This window comes from Oncorhynchus mykiss, chromosome 7, assembly GCF_013265735.2.
Source record: "Oncorhynchus mykiss isolate Arlee chromosome 7, USDA_OmykA_1.1, whole genome shotgun sequence".
Taxonomy (NCBI): domain Eukaryota; kingdom Metazoa; phylum Chordata; class Actinopteri; order Salmoniformes; family Salmonidae; genus Oncorhynchus; species Oncorhynchus mykiss.
The window spans coordinates 29,370,565-29,388,479 of NC_048571.1; the positions used below are offsets into that span (position 1 = coordinate 29,370,565).

The 17,915-nt window shown below is 40.9% G+C and overlaps 1 protein-coding gene across 1 annotated transcript in view; it reads left to right on the forward strand.

Annotated features, from left to right (window-relative positions):
* The window catches only part of LOC110527619 (zinc finger protein 501), a 174,204-nt gene that overhangs the window by 40,981 nt on the left and 115,308 nt on the right, over positions 1-17,915 (forward strand). The window lies entirely within an intron of this gene.

Consider the following 17,915-nt stretch of genomic DNA (forward strand, 5'->3'; position numbering starts at 1 on the left):
TTTAACAGTTTTGGAAACTTTAGAGTGTTTTCTATCCAAATCTACTAGTCATATGCATATCATATCTTCTGGGCCCGAGAAGCAGGCAGTTTAATTTGGGCATGCTTTTCATCCAAAATTCTGAATGCTGCCCCCTACCCTAGAGAAGTTAACCTCTACATCACCCGAGGAACAGAGGAGTAGGATGAGGGTACGGCTATAGGCTATCAGAACTGGTCGTCTAGTGCGTTGTGAACAGAGAATAAAAGGAGCAGATTTCTGGGTGTGGAAGGATAGATTCAAGGCATAAAGTACAGACGGGTATGGTAGGGTGCGGGTACAGTGGACTTAAACCTAAGCATTGAGTGACGATAAGAGAGGTTGCATCTCTGGAGGCATTAGTTATGCTAGGTGAGGTCAGCGTATGTGTGGGAGGTGGGACAAAATAGTTTTCTGAGGCATGTTGAGTGGGACTAGGGGCTCCGCAGTAAAATAAAACAATGATAACTACCTTAAACAACAGTATACAAGGCATATTGACATTAGAGAGACATAAAGCGAGGCATAAAGCAATCACAGGTCTTGATTGGGAGAGCTAGCTAAGACAACAATGGGTAAGACAACAACAGTTAATAAATAAGCATGCCCCTTTCAAAAAATTTAGAACTAAGAACAGATATAGCCCTTGGTTCACTCCAGACCTGACTGCCCTCGACCAGCACAAAAATGTTGGTGGCGTACTGCACTAGCATCGAATAGTCCCCGCGATATGCAACTTTTCAAAGAATTCAGGAATCAATACACACAGTCAGTTAGGAAAGCAAAGGCTAGCTTTTTCAAACAGAAATTTGCATCCTGTAGCTCGAACTCCAAAAAGTTTTTGGGACACTGTAAAGTCTATGGAGAATGAGAGCACCTCCTCCCAGCTGCACACTGCACTGAGGCTAGGAAACACCACCAATAAATACACGATAATCAAGTATTTCAATAAGCCTTTCTCTATGGCTGGCCATGCTTTCCTCCTGGCTACCCCAAATCTATCCAACTCTATTTGGATAGAAAACACTCTGAAGTTTCTAAAACTGTTTGAATTATGTCTGTGAGTATAACAGAACTTATTTGGCAGGCGAAACCCGAGGGAAAACCATCCAGGAATATCTTTTTTTGAGGTCACTCTTTTCAATGGGTTTTCTATGGGGATCTAGATTTCTAAGGCACTTGCATGCAGTTCCTATCGCTTCCACTGGATGTCAACAGTGTTTAGAAATTGGATGATGTTTTTCCTTTGAGAAATGAAGAAGTAGCCCTGTCCAGAACGAGGGTCGAGTCTAGTGTACTGTTGTGGTTGGGGCACGTGACCTGAAAGCTCGCTCCACTTTTTTTTTATCCCCTTTTGAACGCAGTTTATCCCGTCTTAAATTTTATCGATTATTTACGTAAAAAAATACCTAAAGGTGTATTAGGAAAGTTGTTATGTTTATACAAAGATTACATGTAATTTATTAGATATTTTGTAGTCCTGTTGCGCTGGTTGGAACCAGTGTTTTTTGCCCCTTTAAGACTACATTTTGGGCTAATCTAATAGGAGATATTGAGGACTACAGTATTTCAGGAATTGTAATTGGATGCATTTTGATCAATTGTTAATGTTTTGTTGATGGTCCACTCTTGATGTTCAACACTTTACAGTGTGGCTTCAGCCAATCCTACAGAACAACATTAAAGTGTAGAACCCCTTTACTGCATATTGGTTCAACGACTGCAGAGACGCTACTTACTGATGTTAAACAGATCTCCAACCCCCTCCTCTTCCTCCAATGTGACAGTCATCTCCCCCTCCTCCTCGTTCACTCCAAAAACTGCATCCTCCTCTTCTTTTACTGAAGTATCCCCCTCCTCTTTCACTGAACGCATTTTCCTCTTCTTTCACTGTAACAGCCTCACCCTTTACTTGTTTTTGTATTGGTACATCTTTCTCTTCCTCCTCCTCTTTCACAAGAGCTCCTTTCTCCATCCAGCAGACGGAGAGTAGCTTACTGAACTCATGGTCGGGGATGTTAGCTAGCTAGCATTAGCGACTAGCCTAGCTCTAAGCTAACTGACAAACAACGTAAATATATCATTAAATAGGCCAACAAGTACATACGACAAGAAGTCAGACTAATATACACCAAAAACAGTGTAAAAAGCGTGAATGTTGTAGCTATGTTTGCTAGAAAGCTACCGAGGTGTCTGACTAGCTGTTGTTGTTGAAGGAGCGTCCCGTCCACTAGATTATACGTCACACTAGCAGCGTCGCCGGAACCTAAAAGACGCACATTGCCATCTGCTGACTTGAGTGGGCAACGCAGTTGAGGAGCCAAAAGTTTATTTTCCATTTATTTCATAAAAGTTTAATATTATATTAAGTCATTCAAAGAGAAGCATGTGTTGATTGATTCGTTTTTAATGAGTGAGAATTTAAAACAAACTTTACACCCACTACATATTTTCATTGAACCATACTTCTGACCTGGATCATTTTGACCCCAGAGGCATATCTTTTATCATAGCCAAAATGTGATTTATTCAATTCTTCCAATTTTTCATGACTTTGTCAATCAACTTGTTCTTAATAAATCTAAATCATTGTTTAGTGTTTCTGTATCAATATGGACTTTTAAAAAATTCAAATCCTTTGGGGTCATTTTGACCCCAGCCAAAAGCACCTTCGATAAATAGGACGTTTATTTCAAATCAAAATCTAATCACATTTTATTGGTCACATACACGTGTTTAGCGGATGTTATTGCGGGTGTAGTGAAATGCTTGTGGCTCTAGCTCCGACCGTGCAGTAATATCTAACAAGTAATATCTCACAATTTTACAACAAATACCCAATACACACACATCTAAGTATTTGAATCTAGGTTTCTCTGTAGACATGATCCATCCCACCAGAGGGTGGAGGGGCACCTGTATCAGTGGTTTTGACCAGATAGACACCTGAAGACACACAGTATAGTGCCTCCCATGTACTCTCCTATGATTGGACTTTTCTATACCATGTATCAAGTGACCATGTACAAAACTGCCAGCGGTAGAAAACTCTGCCAGTGGTAGAATACTCTGCCAGCGGAATACAGTGCATTCGTTAAGTATTCAGACCCCTACACCTTTTCCACATGTTGTTACGTTACAACCTTATTCTAAAATTCAGAACCTTTGCTATGAGACTCGAAATTGAGCTCAGATGCATCATGATTCCATTGATCATACTTGAGTGGTTTCTACAACTTGATTGGAGTCCACTTGTGGTAAATTCAATTGATTAGATATGATTTGGAAAGGCACACTCCTGTCTATATAAAGTCCCACAGTTTACAGTGCATGTCAGAGCAAAAACCAAGCCATGAGGTCAAAGGAATTGTCCATAAAGCTCTGAGAAATGATTGTGTCGAGGCACAGATCTGGGGAAAGGTACCAAAAAATGTCTTCAGCTTTGAAGGTCCCCAAAAACACAGTGGCCTCCATCATTCTTAAATGGAAGAAGTTTGGAACCACCAAGACTTTCTTGAGCTGGCCACCCGGGGGAGAAGGGCCTTGGTCAGGGAGGTGACCAGAACCCGATGTTCACTCTGACAGAGCTCCAGATTTCCTCTGCGGAGATGGTGTCACGTTCTGACCTAGTTCTTTTATTATGTCTTTGTTTTAGTATGGTCAGGGCGTGAGGTGGGTGGGTTGTCTATGTTCCTTTTTCTATGTTTTGGGATTTCTGTGTTTGGCCTGGTATGGTTCTCAATCAGAGGCAGCTGTTTATTGTTGTCCCTGATTGAGAACCATAATTAGGTAGCCTGATTTCACTTCTGAGTTGTGGATGATTATTTTCCGTGTTAGTGTTTGTTACCAGACGGGACCGTTTCGTTTGTTTCACTTTGTTATTTTGTATTTTTGTAGTGTTCAGTTTGTCTTATTAAAATGGACACATACCACACTGCAAATTGGTCCGACCTCTCTGACTCCTCATCAGAGGAAGACGACGAACGTTACAGATGGGAGAACCTTCCAGGAGGACAACCATCTCTGCAGCACTCCATCAATCAGACCTTTATGTAGCATTGATTAAATTGACTAAATGTATTTCAATTGACAATTCTGTGAACTGTTCTGTGAAAGGTGTCGGCTAGAGATGACATGCAGGAGCTTGCAGGGATTTGTAGTCTACTTTGCTGCTAATTATCATTTTCGAATCCGAGAGTAAAGAGAGACAAATATATTGATAAAGTATTTGTATTTATTATCCTATTATCCTATTATTATCCTATATCCTATTATCCTGCCAAGGCAGCAGCTACTCTTCCTGGGGTTTATTAAGGATCCCCATTAGTTCCTGACAAGGCAGCAGCTACTCTTGCTGGGGTTTATTATGGATCCCCATTAGTACCTGCCAAGGCAGCAGCTACTCTTCCTGGCGTTTATGATGGATCCCCATTAGTTCCTGCCAAGGCAGCAGCTACTCTTCCTGGGGTTTATGATGGATCCCCATTAGTTCCTGCCAAGGCAGCAGCAACTCTTCCTGTTTTTTTATGTATCCCCATTAGTTCCTGCCAAGGCAACAGCTACTCTTCCTGGGGTTTATGATGGATCCCCATTAGTTCCTGCCAAGGCAGCAGCTACTCTTCCTGGGGTTTATGATGGATTCCCATTAGTTCCTGCCAAGGCAGCAGCTACTCTTCCTGGGGTTTATTGTGGATCCCCATTTGTTCCTGCCTAGTAAGAAGTAAGGTCAGGGAGCGTGCCAGCCTGCCTGAACCGCCCCTTTCAAGCAAAAGGTATAAATGATGGGTTATGAATTAACAGGTATAAATGATGGGTTATGAATTAACAGGTATACATGATGGGTTATGAACTAACAGGTATAAATGATGGGTTATGAATTAACTGGTATAAATGATGGGTTATGAACTAACAGGTATAAATGATGGGTTATGAATTAACAGGTATAAATGATGTGTTAAGAATTAGCACATCCCCTGCGAGCCCAGGTATTTCAATACATTCAGGATTTCTTACGGTCACTGTGCAATATGCAAATATGTTCCTTGCAATTATTTTCAATGACTGGCAGTAACGTGCTGTTTTTTTATTGGGCTATTAGCTCTGTCTCCGGGGTTTTTGTGATTGGTTCCATTTCAGTCACATGTGCATAAGAGAGAGGTGGTGTCTGATGTCTGCAGGTCAATGCAACTGAGAAATATGATCCTTGTAATTATTCTCTGTGAATATCAGCAGTGGTAATGATTGTGAAATATTTAGTCTTATCAACTTTATTTCACTTGGAGATGTTTCATTATAGAGAACATAACCTGACAATACATTATATCTAAGTAGCTGAATATGATTATGGACTAACAGTCTAACAGTTTGAAGGACACAACTCATGTTATTCTGGTTAAACAGTGAGAGACTAGTTGATTATGGACTAAAGGAGTGGGGATTATTTTACAATTAGGAAATAATATGTCATGTTTTACTCGTACCTCAGCCAGCATTGTGAATGGTTAGGAAATAATGTCATGTTTTACTGGTACCTCAGCCAGCATTGTGAATGGTTAGGAAATAATATGTCATGTTTTACGTACCTCAGCCAGCATTGTGAATGGTTAGGAAATAATGTCATGTTTTACTCATACCTCAGCCAGCATTGTGAATGGTGTCTGAGGCAGTGACAAACTAGACCATGGCAGTATATTTAATTTCTTATGTGTTTTTAGTCATGCATGAAAGGTTCTGTGGTTATAAGTTTCTGACCTTGGAATACATTTCTGGCCATACTGGCAGGGTCTGAATCAAACCCAATGTTAAGGGGAGGGAAGATTGGTGAAGAGGGTGATGATTATTGTTGTTCTACTGCCTGATTGTTATGCAACAACACTGTTTACAAAAGCTTTGATAAAGAACAAGAAGGCTCACACAAATATTTTTGTTAAACTATCATTATGACATCATGGCCACCTGGTTAAACTATCATTATGACATCATGGCCACCTGGCCAAATACAGGTTAATTTTTTTATATTTAAACTTTTTTTTTTTTTACAACCTTAACAATGTCTACACAGTATTTCTGATCATTTTTATGTTATTATAATGGACAAAAAAAAAGTGCTTTCTTTAACAGCAAGGACATTTCTAAGTGACCCCAAACTTTTGAACCGTAGTATACATCTATCTACATGATGTATTGTTACACCATGTAGGAGCAGTATAGAACTGACCAGTAGCTGGCTACTTATTTAGATTTAGTTTGACTTAATGAAGCTGCCTTAAATGTGCTGTAGTAAACATTTTTATTCGCACTAATCAATCAACACATTCAGGTCTTTGTATGTCTCAATACAATAGTATTATTTAATTAAATCCATGTAAAACGACGATGTGCGTCTTTCAGGCGAAGCTGCCGGCGTGACGTATAATCTAGTGGACTGTTCTTCAGAAACAGCTCATCAACCACCTCGGTAGCTTGCTAGCCAACATAGCCGAAAGATTCAAGCTATTTATACACTTTCAATGTATATTAGCTACTGTGTTTTAGACACACTTCTGTCATATCTACTTGTTAAGCTATTTAATTTAATATTATGGAATTTTGTATTAGTCAGCTATAGTAGCTTGCTGGTTAAGTTAGCACTAGCCTAGTCGCTAATGATAGATAACTAACATCCCCGACCATGAGCTCCCTAAACTACTCCCCTCCTGTTAAAGAAGAGGAGGTCTGCTGGACGGAGAACGAAGCTCTGGGGCTGAACATTGTTCTGAAAGAGGATAAAGGAAGAGGAGGATGTCACAGTAAAACAAGAAGTAGAGGGTGAGGCTGTTGCAGTGAAAGAAGAAGAGAAAGACGTTTCAGTGAAAGAGGAGGAGAGGGAGATTACTGTCACATTGGAGGAAGAAGAGGAGGTTGGAGATCTGTTTAACACCAGTAAGTACCGTCTCTGTAGTCGTTGAACCAATATGCAGTAAAGGGGTTCTACACTTTAATGTTGTTCTGTAGGAATGGCTGAAGCTACACTGTAACGTGAAGAACATCAAGAGTGGACCATCAACAAAACGTTATCAATTGATCAAATGCATCTAATGACAATGCCTGAAATACTGTAGTCCTCAATATCTCCTATTAGATTAGCCCAAGATGTACTCTTAGAGGGGCAATCAGCAGTTATTACATCCATTTTGGGACTTATACATTAATGATATGTACCCATTGTTTCTTGAAAAAAATCACTTATAAATACCTCATGAGCTTAGTTCAACTGTCGTACCCCATCAGAACCCAAAATATAAGCTTTTTTTACTCCAATGTTTATCAGTAAATGTAAACAAACACTGTATATCCTCAAAACATGATTAATTGATTTAATTGAGTCTTAAGCATTTCTAAAACTTAACATTTAAAAGTAATTCTTAAAAAAAAATCTAATTTAGAATAATTAACTTAACAAAATGTGTAAAAATGGAAGCTGTATGAACTTAATGAATGCACTAGGGCCCCAACTAAAAAAAATCTTTGGTCAACCAAGAGTCGTCTTTTCTTTCTACCAACCGATTGGTAGAAATGTTATAACGTGTATTTTTCCATATACAGACACACCCCATGTGTTTTAATTAAATCAACTGTATGTACTGAACTGGTCTGATGCTTTAAGCATGCTGTTTGATTAAATAATTAAGACACACAAATGACTCAGGTGCCGGAGATCAAGATATCCTAACCATCAGAAAAAAATCTCTTCCTCCTCCCGCTGCTCCTGGCCTTCTTCAATTCTGATGTTATGCTCCTAAATCTTCTGGTAATAGGCTACACCAGCAGTCGGCAACCTTTTCCATTCCATCCATCCTTTGGCTTCCTTTTGGCAAACTCCAAGCAGGCTGTCATGTGTCTTTTAATGAGGAGTGGCTTCCGTCTGGCCACTCTACCTTAAAGGCCTGATTTTTGGAGTGCTGCAGAGATGGTTGTCCTTCTGAAAAGTTCTCCCATCTCCACAGAGGAACTCTGGAGCGCTGTCAGAGTGACCATCAGGTTTTTGGTCACCTCCCTGACCAAGGCCCTTCTCCCCCAATCGCTCAGTTTGGCCAGGTGACCAGCTCTAGGAAGAGTATTCCATTTAAGAATGATGGAGGCCACTGTGTTCTTGGGGACCTTCAATGCTGCAGAATTTCTTTGGTACCCTTCCCCAGATCTGTGACTCGACATAATCCTGTCTAGGAGCTCTACGGACAATTTCTTCGATCTCATTGCTGTTTTTTTTCTCTGACATGCACCGTCAACTGCAGGACCTTATATTGACAGGTGTGTACCTTCCAAATCATGTCCAATCAATTGAATTCGCCACAGGTGGACTCTGAACAAGTTGTAGATACATCTCAAGGATGATTAATGGAAACAAGATGCACCTGAAAGCAATTTCGAGTCTCATATCAAAGAGTCTGAATACTTATGTAAATAAGGTATTTCTGTTTATTATCTGTTATCATTATGGGCTATTGATGACACCCCTCTGAAACAAGATAGCCTAACCATCAGAAAAAAAATCTTCCTTAGCCTACTCCTCCCGCTGCTGCTGGCCTTTGTAAATTCTGATGTTATGCTCCTAAAGTTTCTGATAATAGGCTACAACAGCAGTCGTTTTGCTCCTATAGTTTCTGGTAATAAACTACACCAGCAGTCGTTATGCTCCTGTAGTTTCTGGTAATAGACTACACCAGCAGTCGTTATGCTCCTGTAGTTTCTGGTAATAGACTACACCAGCAGTCATTATGCTCCTATAGTTTCTGGTAATAGGCTACACCAGCAGTCGTTATGCTCCTGTAGTTTCTGGTAATAGACTACACCAGCAGTCGTTATGCTCATGTAGTTTCTGGTAATAGACTACACCAGCAGTCATTATGCTCCTATAGTTTCTAGTAATAGGTTACACCAGCAGTCGTTATGCTCCTATAGTTTCTGGTAATAGGCTACACCATCAGTCAGCAACCTTTTCCATTTGGTGCCAAGTTATCTGACCATTTCTACTGATCTGGTGCCAGTTAAGATTTTCATATTCACATTTTATTGGAACAGTTTCATTTAATTTATAATAGTAATAATAATTATTATAGTCTTTATCTCAACATCATTCTCTGTGGTCAATCTACATTCTATTTAAATGAAAATTATAAATAAACATTTTTATTGCCATTGCTAAGTTTTTTTAAAATAACCTACATAAAGCAAAAATGCTAACATTGCAGCCTGCATGTATAAAATATCCTGATAAATAAATATCATATAAATCTCATTGGCTCATTGGCTCATTGGCTACACATGTCTGCAATGAACTGGAACTCTCAACTGGGTTGGCCCAAAACTCGAGATAGCAAGCTTGCAACATTGTATAAAATATTCTGGGCCCTCAGTTTCCCCTGCCAGTGAGTTCTCGACCAACACAGCTGTAGGCTATTTGGGAAAGGGATAAGAAGTAATCAGGTATTTTGACATTTCCACTGGATCAGCGCATTATGTTTTTCCCTTTCGTGCCAAGTGGTTATCGAAAGGGTGAGAGCTGAAAATATTTTTCAAATACTTTGAGGAACAATTCTCATTTGCAATTGATTGTAATTAGACTTTGTTTATTTTCTGTTTGAGGTGAATAAAACATTACTTTAAGAAGCTCCACAACTCATTAGTGGTGGTGCGTTACGACAATCAGAAATACTATCAGACATCCCCAAATGGGCACATTTATAGATCTACATTTGCGCTCAGGCCAGGTAGACTAGTCCTACTTCTATATGCGTAATTGGGTGTGTGTCCTTACTCAACATTGACAGGAGTGTTTCAAACAAAATACACTTAATAAATTGACAAATCTGGCAAAGTTAGGTCTGGGTGGTCTGCCAGGGGCTGTTTCATTTTGTTGTAACTTTAATGTGTTACAGAGTTAATGTTTAAGTTAATTCATTGAGCTGTATCTAAATATATTCTTTACAGTTATTTACATATGTAATTGTATTGGTTTGTATTGAATTACGCTTTTTGACTGCAAGTTCTAGAATGCCTTGCGACAGGAATGAGAGAGATAACGTGCCAGTTATGTGCAGGTGCAAAGTGATTGAGCTGATTTTCCGCTAGCATCTTACCTGCATTGCTCTGTAAAATCTAAAGTTGTTAAATGTAACGTGAACAGGTATTATTACTAAAAGAAGCTTTCATATTAAACCCGACGTCCCGAGTCATTACTTTTGAAGTTAGTTCATCTAAAACATTTAGTATCCATTTGGGTTGGCATGGGGAATGATTGTATTTTCCCATAGTATGTTTTACCGAAGTTGACCGACTGAAAGGGAGTGTAACTTTGATTGTTGGATTCGGGCTAAACTTTGAACATTGAGATATTAAAGACATGATAGATCAGATACAGAGTATATAAAGGAGTGAGATCTGTAGAAAGACAGAGTGGCTGTGGAATGTTCTGGGTGGACTGGAGGAGATCACAGGATTGTTTTAGGGGAAGCGGATGGACATCTGTGGATTAGGCGAAGGAGGGGTTGAGGTCAGGTCAGATCACCTAAAGGGAGTAATAAGGCTTTAGTATCCTGTTACCCTCTTCCTGTCGACCCAGAAGATGTAAGGATTGGAGAGGAGGAGTGTCCAAAGTGGGGTATATATACTTGTGATGGTGAGAACATGTTTTTGTCTGAATTACAGCTGTAACGACCCTTTGGGAATATTTCAACTTGGTTAAGCTTCTCTAGTGTCTGTGAGTTATTTACTCTGAAAAATTAGAACCTAACACTATAATTACTGTTCCCTGAAGGAGGGAAACGAGGTGCAACACCTGTTTGGCCCCGCCCCTTCCTGGGTCGGTGAAGAGCCGTATTAAATTTAAGGAATAAACCCGAGCGAGGCGTGAATTTAATAGTATTTTGTACCTAGTTTCCCTCCTTCAGTAAACAGTAGTTAGAGTCATAATGTTACGCTTGTCATATGATGAACTTAAACTTAAATACGGATCTTGCTGTCGGACAGTTTTTTTGTATTCTGAAATGCACTCAAACTATGTATCATTTAGTGGCTCCTTATGTTAAGCTGGGGAATATCAACACTGAGCATATCGGACTGTTTTTCTCCACTACATCACCGTATTCCTGAACGTAAGATCTGGACCATAACACCGGATAATCGCAGCTAGCTAGCTGCTACCGAGTAGCCCAGCCTCGAAGCTAGCCTTGAGCCAGGCCCATCTCCTGGCCTGCTCAGTGGACCCTATGATCACTCGGCTACACAGCTGATGCCTCCCAGACTCTTCACTAAGACGACTAGAAGCCACTACATCACCGGATTCCTGCCGTAAGCTCTGGACCTTTGCACCGGATTGGCTATAGTGGCTAACGCCCTTGTCCCGACGCTAGCACCAGTTAGCCTCGAGCCAGGTGCATCTCCCGGCAAGCAAACAAAATTACTCCAGATTCAATACCTCTTGCCAATTGGCCTGGACCCTTTGCCGACACGGAGCCCCGCCGATCCATCATGACTGGTCTGCCAACGTAATTCCGTCTGCCCTCAACCGCCCTTTGCCAGACATCGGTGACGCCCTTGTCCAGAAGCTAGCACCAGTTAGCCTCGAGCCAGGCGCATCTCCCGGCTAGCGTCGTAATGACTACGTAACGGCTTCCCTGGTTCATATATTGCTGTTCACTGGACCCTATGATCACTTGGCTACATAGCTGATGCCTGCTGGACTGTTCATTAATCACGGTACTCCATTTTATTTATTTTGTTTATCTGTCGGCCCCAGCCTCAAACTCAGGCCCTGTGTGTAGTTAACTGACCCTCTCTGCCCCTTCATCGCCATTTTACCTGTTGTTGTTGTCTTACCCGTTGTTGTCTTAGCTTGCTCTCCCAATCAACACCTGTGATTGCTTTATGCCTTGCTTTATATCTCTCTAATGTCAATATGCCTTGTATACTGTTGTTTAGGGTAGTTATCATTGTTTTATTTTACTGCGGAGCCCCTAGTCCCACTCAACATGCCTCAGAGAGCTCTTTTGTCCCACCTCCCACACATGCGGTGACCTCACCTAGCATAACTAGTGCCTCCAGAGATGCAATCTCTCTTATCCTCACTCAGTGCCTAAGTTTACATCCACTGTACCCGCACCCTACTATACCCCTGTCTGTACATTATGCCTTGATTCTATCCTACCACGCCCAGAAATCTGCTCCTTTTATTCTATGTTCCCAACGCACTAGACGACCAGTTCTGATAGCCTTTAGCCGTACCCTCATCCTACTCCTCTGTTCCTCGGGTGATGTAGAGGTTAACCCAGGCCCTGTGTGTCCCCAGGCACTCTCATTTGTTGACTTCTGTAACCGTAAAAGCCTTGGTTTCATGCATGTAAACATCAGATGCCTCCTCCCTAAATTTGTTTTAATCACTGCTTTAGAAACCTTGATGTCCTTGCTGTGTCTGAATCCTGGATTTGGAAGGCCACCAAAAATTCTGAAATTTCCATCCCCAACTACAACATTTTCCATCAAGATAGAACTGCCAAAGGGGGAGGAGTTGCAATCTACTGCAGAGATGGCCTGCATAGTTCTGTCATACTTTCCAGCCATGCCCAAACAGTTCGAGCTTAAATTTTTTTATCTCTACAGAAATGTCTCTCAATGTAGCCACCTATTACAGATCCCCCTCATCTCCCAGCTGTGCCCATGACACCATATGTGAATCGATTGCCCTCCATCTATCTTCAGAGTTCGTTCTGTTAGGTGACCTAAACTGGGATATGCTTAACACCCCACCCATCCGACAATCCAAGCTAGATGCCCTTAATCTCACACAAATTATCAAGGAACCCACCAGGTAAAACCCTAAATCTGTAAACATGGGCACCCTCATAGATAGTATCCTGACCAACTTGCCCTCCAAATACACTTCTGCAATCTCCGCTATCACTGCCTCATTGTCTGCATCCGTTATGGGTCCGCGGTCAAACGACCACCCCTCATCACTGTCAAACACTCCATAAAACACTTCTGCGAGCAGGCCTTTCTAATCGACCTTGCCCGGGTATCCTGGAAGGATATTGACCTCATCCCGTCAGTAGAGGATGCCTGGTTGTTCTTTAAAATAATTTCCTTATCACCTTAAATAAGCATGCCCCTTTCAAAAAATGTAGAACTAAGAACAGATATAGCCCTTGGTTCACTCCAGACCTGAGTGCCCTCGACCACCACAAAAACATCCTGTGTGTACTGCACTAGCATCGAATAGTCCCCACGATATGCAACTTTTCAAAGTCAGGAACCAATACACACAGTCAGTTAGGAAAGCAAAGGCTAGCTTTTTCAAAGAGAAATTTGCATCCTGTAGCTCTAACTCCCAAAAGTTCTGGTACACTGTAAAGTCCATGGAGAATAAGAGCACCTCCTCCCAGCTGCCCACTACACTGAGGCTAGGAAACACTGTCAGCACCGATAAATCCACGATAATCGAGAATTTCAATAAGCATTTCTCTACGGCTGGCCATGCTTTCCTCCTGGCTACCCCAAGCCCGGCCAACAGCTCCGTACCCCCCGCAGCTACTTACCCAAGCCTCCCCAGCTTCTCCTTCACCCAAATCCAAATAGCTGATGTTCTGAAAGAGCTGCAAAACCTGGACCCGTACAAATCAGCTGAGCTCGACAATCAGGACCCTCTTTCTAAAATTATCCGCCGCCATTGCTGCAACTCCTATTTACTAGTCTGTTCAACCTCTCTTTCGTATTGCCCGAGATTCCTAAAGATTGGAACGCTTCCGCGGTCATCCCCCTCTTCAAAGGGGGTGAGTCTCTAGACCCAAACTGTTACAGACCTAGGTCCATCCTGTTCTGCATTTATAAAGTCTTCGAATGCCAAGTTAACCTCTCTAGGATAGGGGGCAGCATTCAGAATTTTGGATGAAAAGCATGCCCAAATGAATCGGCCTGCTACTCCGGCCCAGAAGATATGATATGCATATAACTGGTATAACTGGTATTGGATATAAAACACTCTAAAGTTTCCAAAACTGTTCAAATAGTGTCTGTGAGTATAACAGAACTGATTGAGCAGGCGAAAACCTGAGAAAAATCCATTCAGGAAGTCGTTTTGTTTTTGTTTTTGTAGTTTTATATTCATTGTCATTACAGTATCCATTGACTTAGGACTCCATTTGCAGTTCCTATGCCTTCCAATAGATGTCTTCTTATAGATGTGTTCTTATAAATGAGGGAGTAAGACCAATCTGTAACGAGTGGACCCAAACGTGACACAGAGTTTTTTCAGGCGCATGTGCATTTCTTGTTTACCTTTTATATTGACGACTTTATTATCTGGTTGAAATATTCTAGATCATTTAGGCTAAAAAAACCCCAGAGGATTGAATATAAACATCGTTTGACATGTTTCTATGAATTTTACAGATACAATTTGGATTTTTTGTCTAATTGTTTTGACTGAGCCTGTGGATTACTGAAGAAAATGCACTAACAAAATGAGGTTTTTGGATATAAAGAGACTTCATCGAACAAAAGGAACATTTATTGAGTAAATTAATGTCTTCTGATTGCCACCATATTAAGATCATCAAAGGTAAGGGATTAATTTTATCTCTATTTCTAAGTTTTGTAACGCTTCTGCTAGGCTGGTTACTGTTTGTAAAAATTTGTCAACTGGGCTATGTTCTGGGCTAGGTATGTTCTGGGCTAGGTATGTTCTGGGCTAGGTATGTTCTGGGCTTGGTATGCTTTCGCCGAAAATCATTTTATAAATATGACACTGTGGTTGGTTTAACAAGAAGTTTTAAACCTATGTAAAATATGTTTTGTTTTCTGAATTTTTATAATGAGCATTTCTGTAATTGAATTTGGCGCTCTGCAACCTCACTGGATGTTGGCCAGATGGGTCGCTAGCCCACATAGCCTAGAGAGGTTAACAAGCAGATCACTGACCATTTTGAATCCCACCGTACCTTCTCCGCTGTGCAATTCTGTTTCCGAGCTGGTCACAGGTGCACCTCATCCACGCTCAAGGTACTAAACGATATCATAACCGCCATTTATAAAAGACAGTACTGTGCAGCTGTCTTCATCAACCTGGCCTGTTGTCCGGACCTCTGGCAGTCTCTATGGTGGTACCACAGGGTTCAATTCTTGGGCCGACTCTTTTCTCTGTATATACCAACGATGTTCCTCTTGCTGCGGGTGATTCCTTGATCCATCTCTACGCAGATGACACCATTCTGGATATTTCTGGCCCTTCTTTGGACACTGTTAACAAACCTCCAAACGAGCTTCAATGCCATTCAATGCAATACCAAACTCCTTCTGTGGCCACCAACTGCTCTTATACGCCAGTAAAATTAAATGCATGCTCTTCAACCGATATTGCCTGCACCCGCCGCCTGACTTGCATCACTACTCTGGACGATTCTGACTTAGAATATGTGGACAACAACAAATACCCAAGTGTCTGGTTAGACTGTAAACTCTCCTTCCAGACTCATATTAAGCATCTCTAACCCAAAATTCAATCTAGAATCGGCTTTCTATTTCGCAACAAAGCCTCCTTCACTCACGCTGCCAAACATACCCTCGTAAAACTGACTATCCTACCGATCCTTGACTTTGGCGATGTCATTTTCAAAATGGCCTCCAACACTCTACTCAGCAAACTGGATGCAGTCTATCACAGTGCCATCCGCTTTGTCACCAAAGCCTCATATTCCACCCACCACTGCGACCTGTATGCTCTCGTCGGCTGGCCCTCAATAGATATTCGTCGCCAAACCGACTGGCTCCAGGTCATCTATATGTCTTTGCTAGGCCGCCTTCACTCAGCTCACTGGTCACCATAGCAACACCCATCCATAGCACGCGATCCAGGAGGTACAGTGCCTTGCGAAAGTATTCGGCCCCCTTGAACTTTGCGACCTTTTGCCACATTTCAGGCTTCAAACATAAAGATATAAAACTGTATTTTTTTGTGAAGAATCAACAACAAGTGGGACACAATCATGAAGTGGAACGACATTTATTGGATATTTCAAAGTTTTTTAACAAATCAAAAACTGAAAAATTGAGGAACTCCTGGCATCAACAGGTTTTAAAGGCCAGCGGGATTTCACTCTCATGGTGAAATGGATTTCTGCCGATGTGCAGTAAAGGAGTGAAGAGCGGTGAAATCTGTGTCAACAAAAGTAAGAAAAGATTAATACACATACAATTAACAAAGAACATAACAAATGTTCAGCTGTAGTTTTATATAAGCATGCACACCTATATTTATGAAGAAACAGATTGGTGCATTGGCATACCTTGTCACGGACATAAAGGCCACTCGGGTCCTCGTTGAAGAGGCTGGGCAAGAGCAGAATCGCTGCTGTGGTCTCCAGTCCTAGTACAGTAAAGCAATGATCTTACTACACTTGCTAATTTTTTTACAAAATACATTAGAGAAAGGGAAGGAATAAGAGCAAATACCTCTTGTCCATCAGGGACTGTCAAAATAGCAGGATGATGTCCTCACCTCTGCCTCGCCTCTCTACCTCTAGTCCTTGAATTGTCTTTTTGCACACCTATGTTGACCTTGAATTATATTTTTGTTTACATTCATTTCATGGACTTGATTAATTTCTGAGAAGATCTGAAAAGATCATTTGCACACATTTGTATGCTAATAGATTTCAGTTTGTATTGACTGCTGTGTAGGTTTAATGTACACTTCAAATGCAGCTGTCCTACAACATATATGTATGTACCTTCTTGATCCCAGTCGCATTACGTCCATGTTTTGTCCTATAAGAATTTCAAAGGAAGAGAAAATGTCAAAGAATAGTCTTACAAGCATAACATTTTTTTTATATATATATTGAAAGATAAATGGCATCGACATACAATGTAATGTAAAATAGAAGAACATATTGGAGAAAGCACTAGCCAATACAGTACTGCCATACAGTAACAGTACTGCCATACAGGCCTAATATCACATTTCAAGATATCTTTGTACACAAATTGTTCAATATTTTCTCAGTCTGACTTGAAAGATTATACTCAACATTTTGCTGCGTGGCAATACTGTGTTTGGATCCTGAAGGGCATTTATACAAAAGAGGTAGTCTAGACACTGTATTAATACCATTATGCATTTGAATCCCATCTACAGCTACCATCTAAGATATTAATTTCCCTCCACAAGGGGACGTACATGGAAGGTTTCCAAAATGGGATAGTACTGTACATGTAACGTTATGCCCCCTTGTGAGTTAATAGTATTGCATGCTGTAGCAGGCTAACTAAAGAGGAAGACCTCCATTGACGATTCAGTTCGTTGTAACATCTCGTCTGGACAGGTCACCGTCCTTAGTTAGTTAGCGTTAGCTAGTTCATTATCACAAAAGTGAGAACTGCTCTAGATTGGAAACTTACGTTAATGACTGTAAAGGCATGTTGGCTTTATGGAAACGATATACAATATATGGGAAAGAATATAGTTGAGGTAAATAATCCAAACCTAGTTGTGCCTAGTTAGGACATAACGTTATCTAGCTAGATCACTGTACTGTGCTGTAGCTCATACAACGCCGACGGTCATACCCGGCTTTCTAATATTTACGGTAAATAACTATTGTAACGTTATGGAAGATATTCACAGAAAACCATCATTGCCTTCTCTATTCATTATTAGTAGGTTATATTATTATTATTATTATTATTATTATATAAATTATTTCTAGACATATTCAGAGCTAAACATCTACCCAACTTATCCTTTTTAACTGTTGTCGCATACAAATTTGTCACCATCGTTTTCAGTTGCGAAGTTGCGAAGTTCCTGGAAGAAGTCCAGCAACAACGGAGGTTCCTCGATGAACCCACCTTCTAACAAGTTCTTC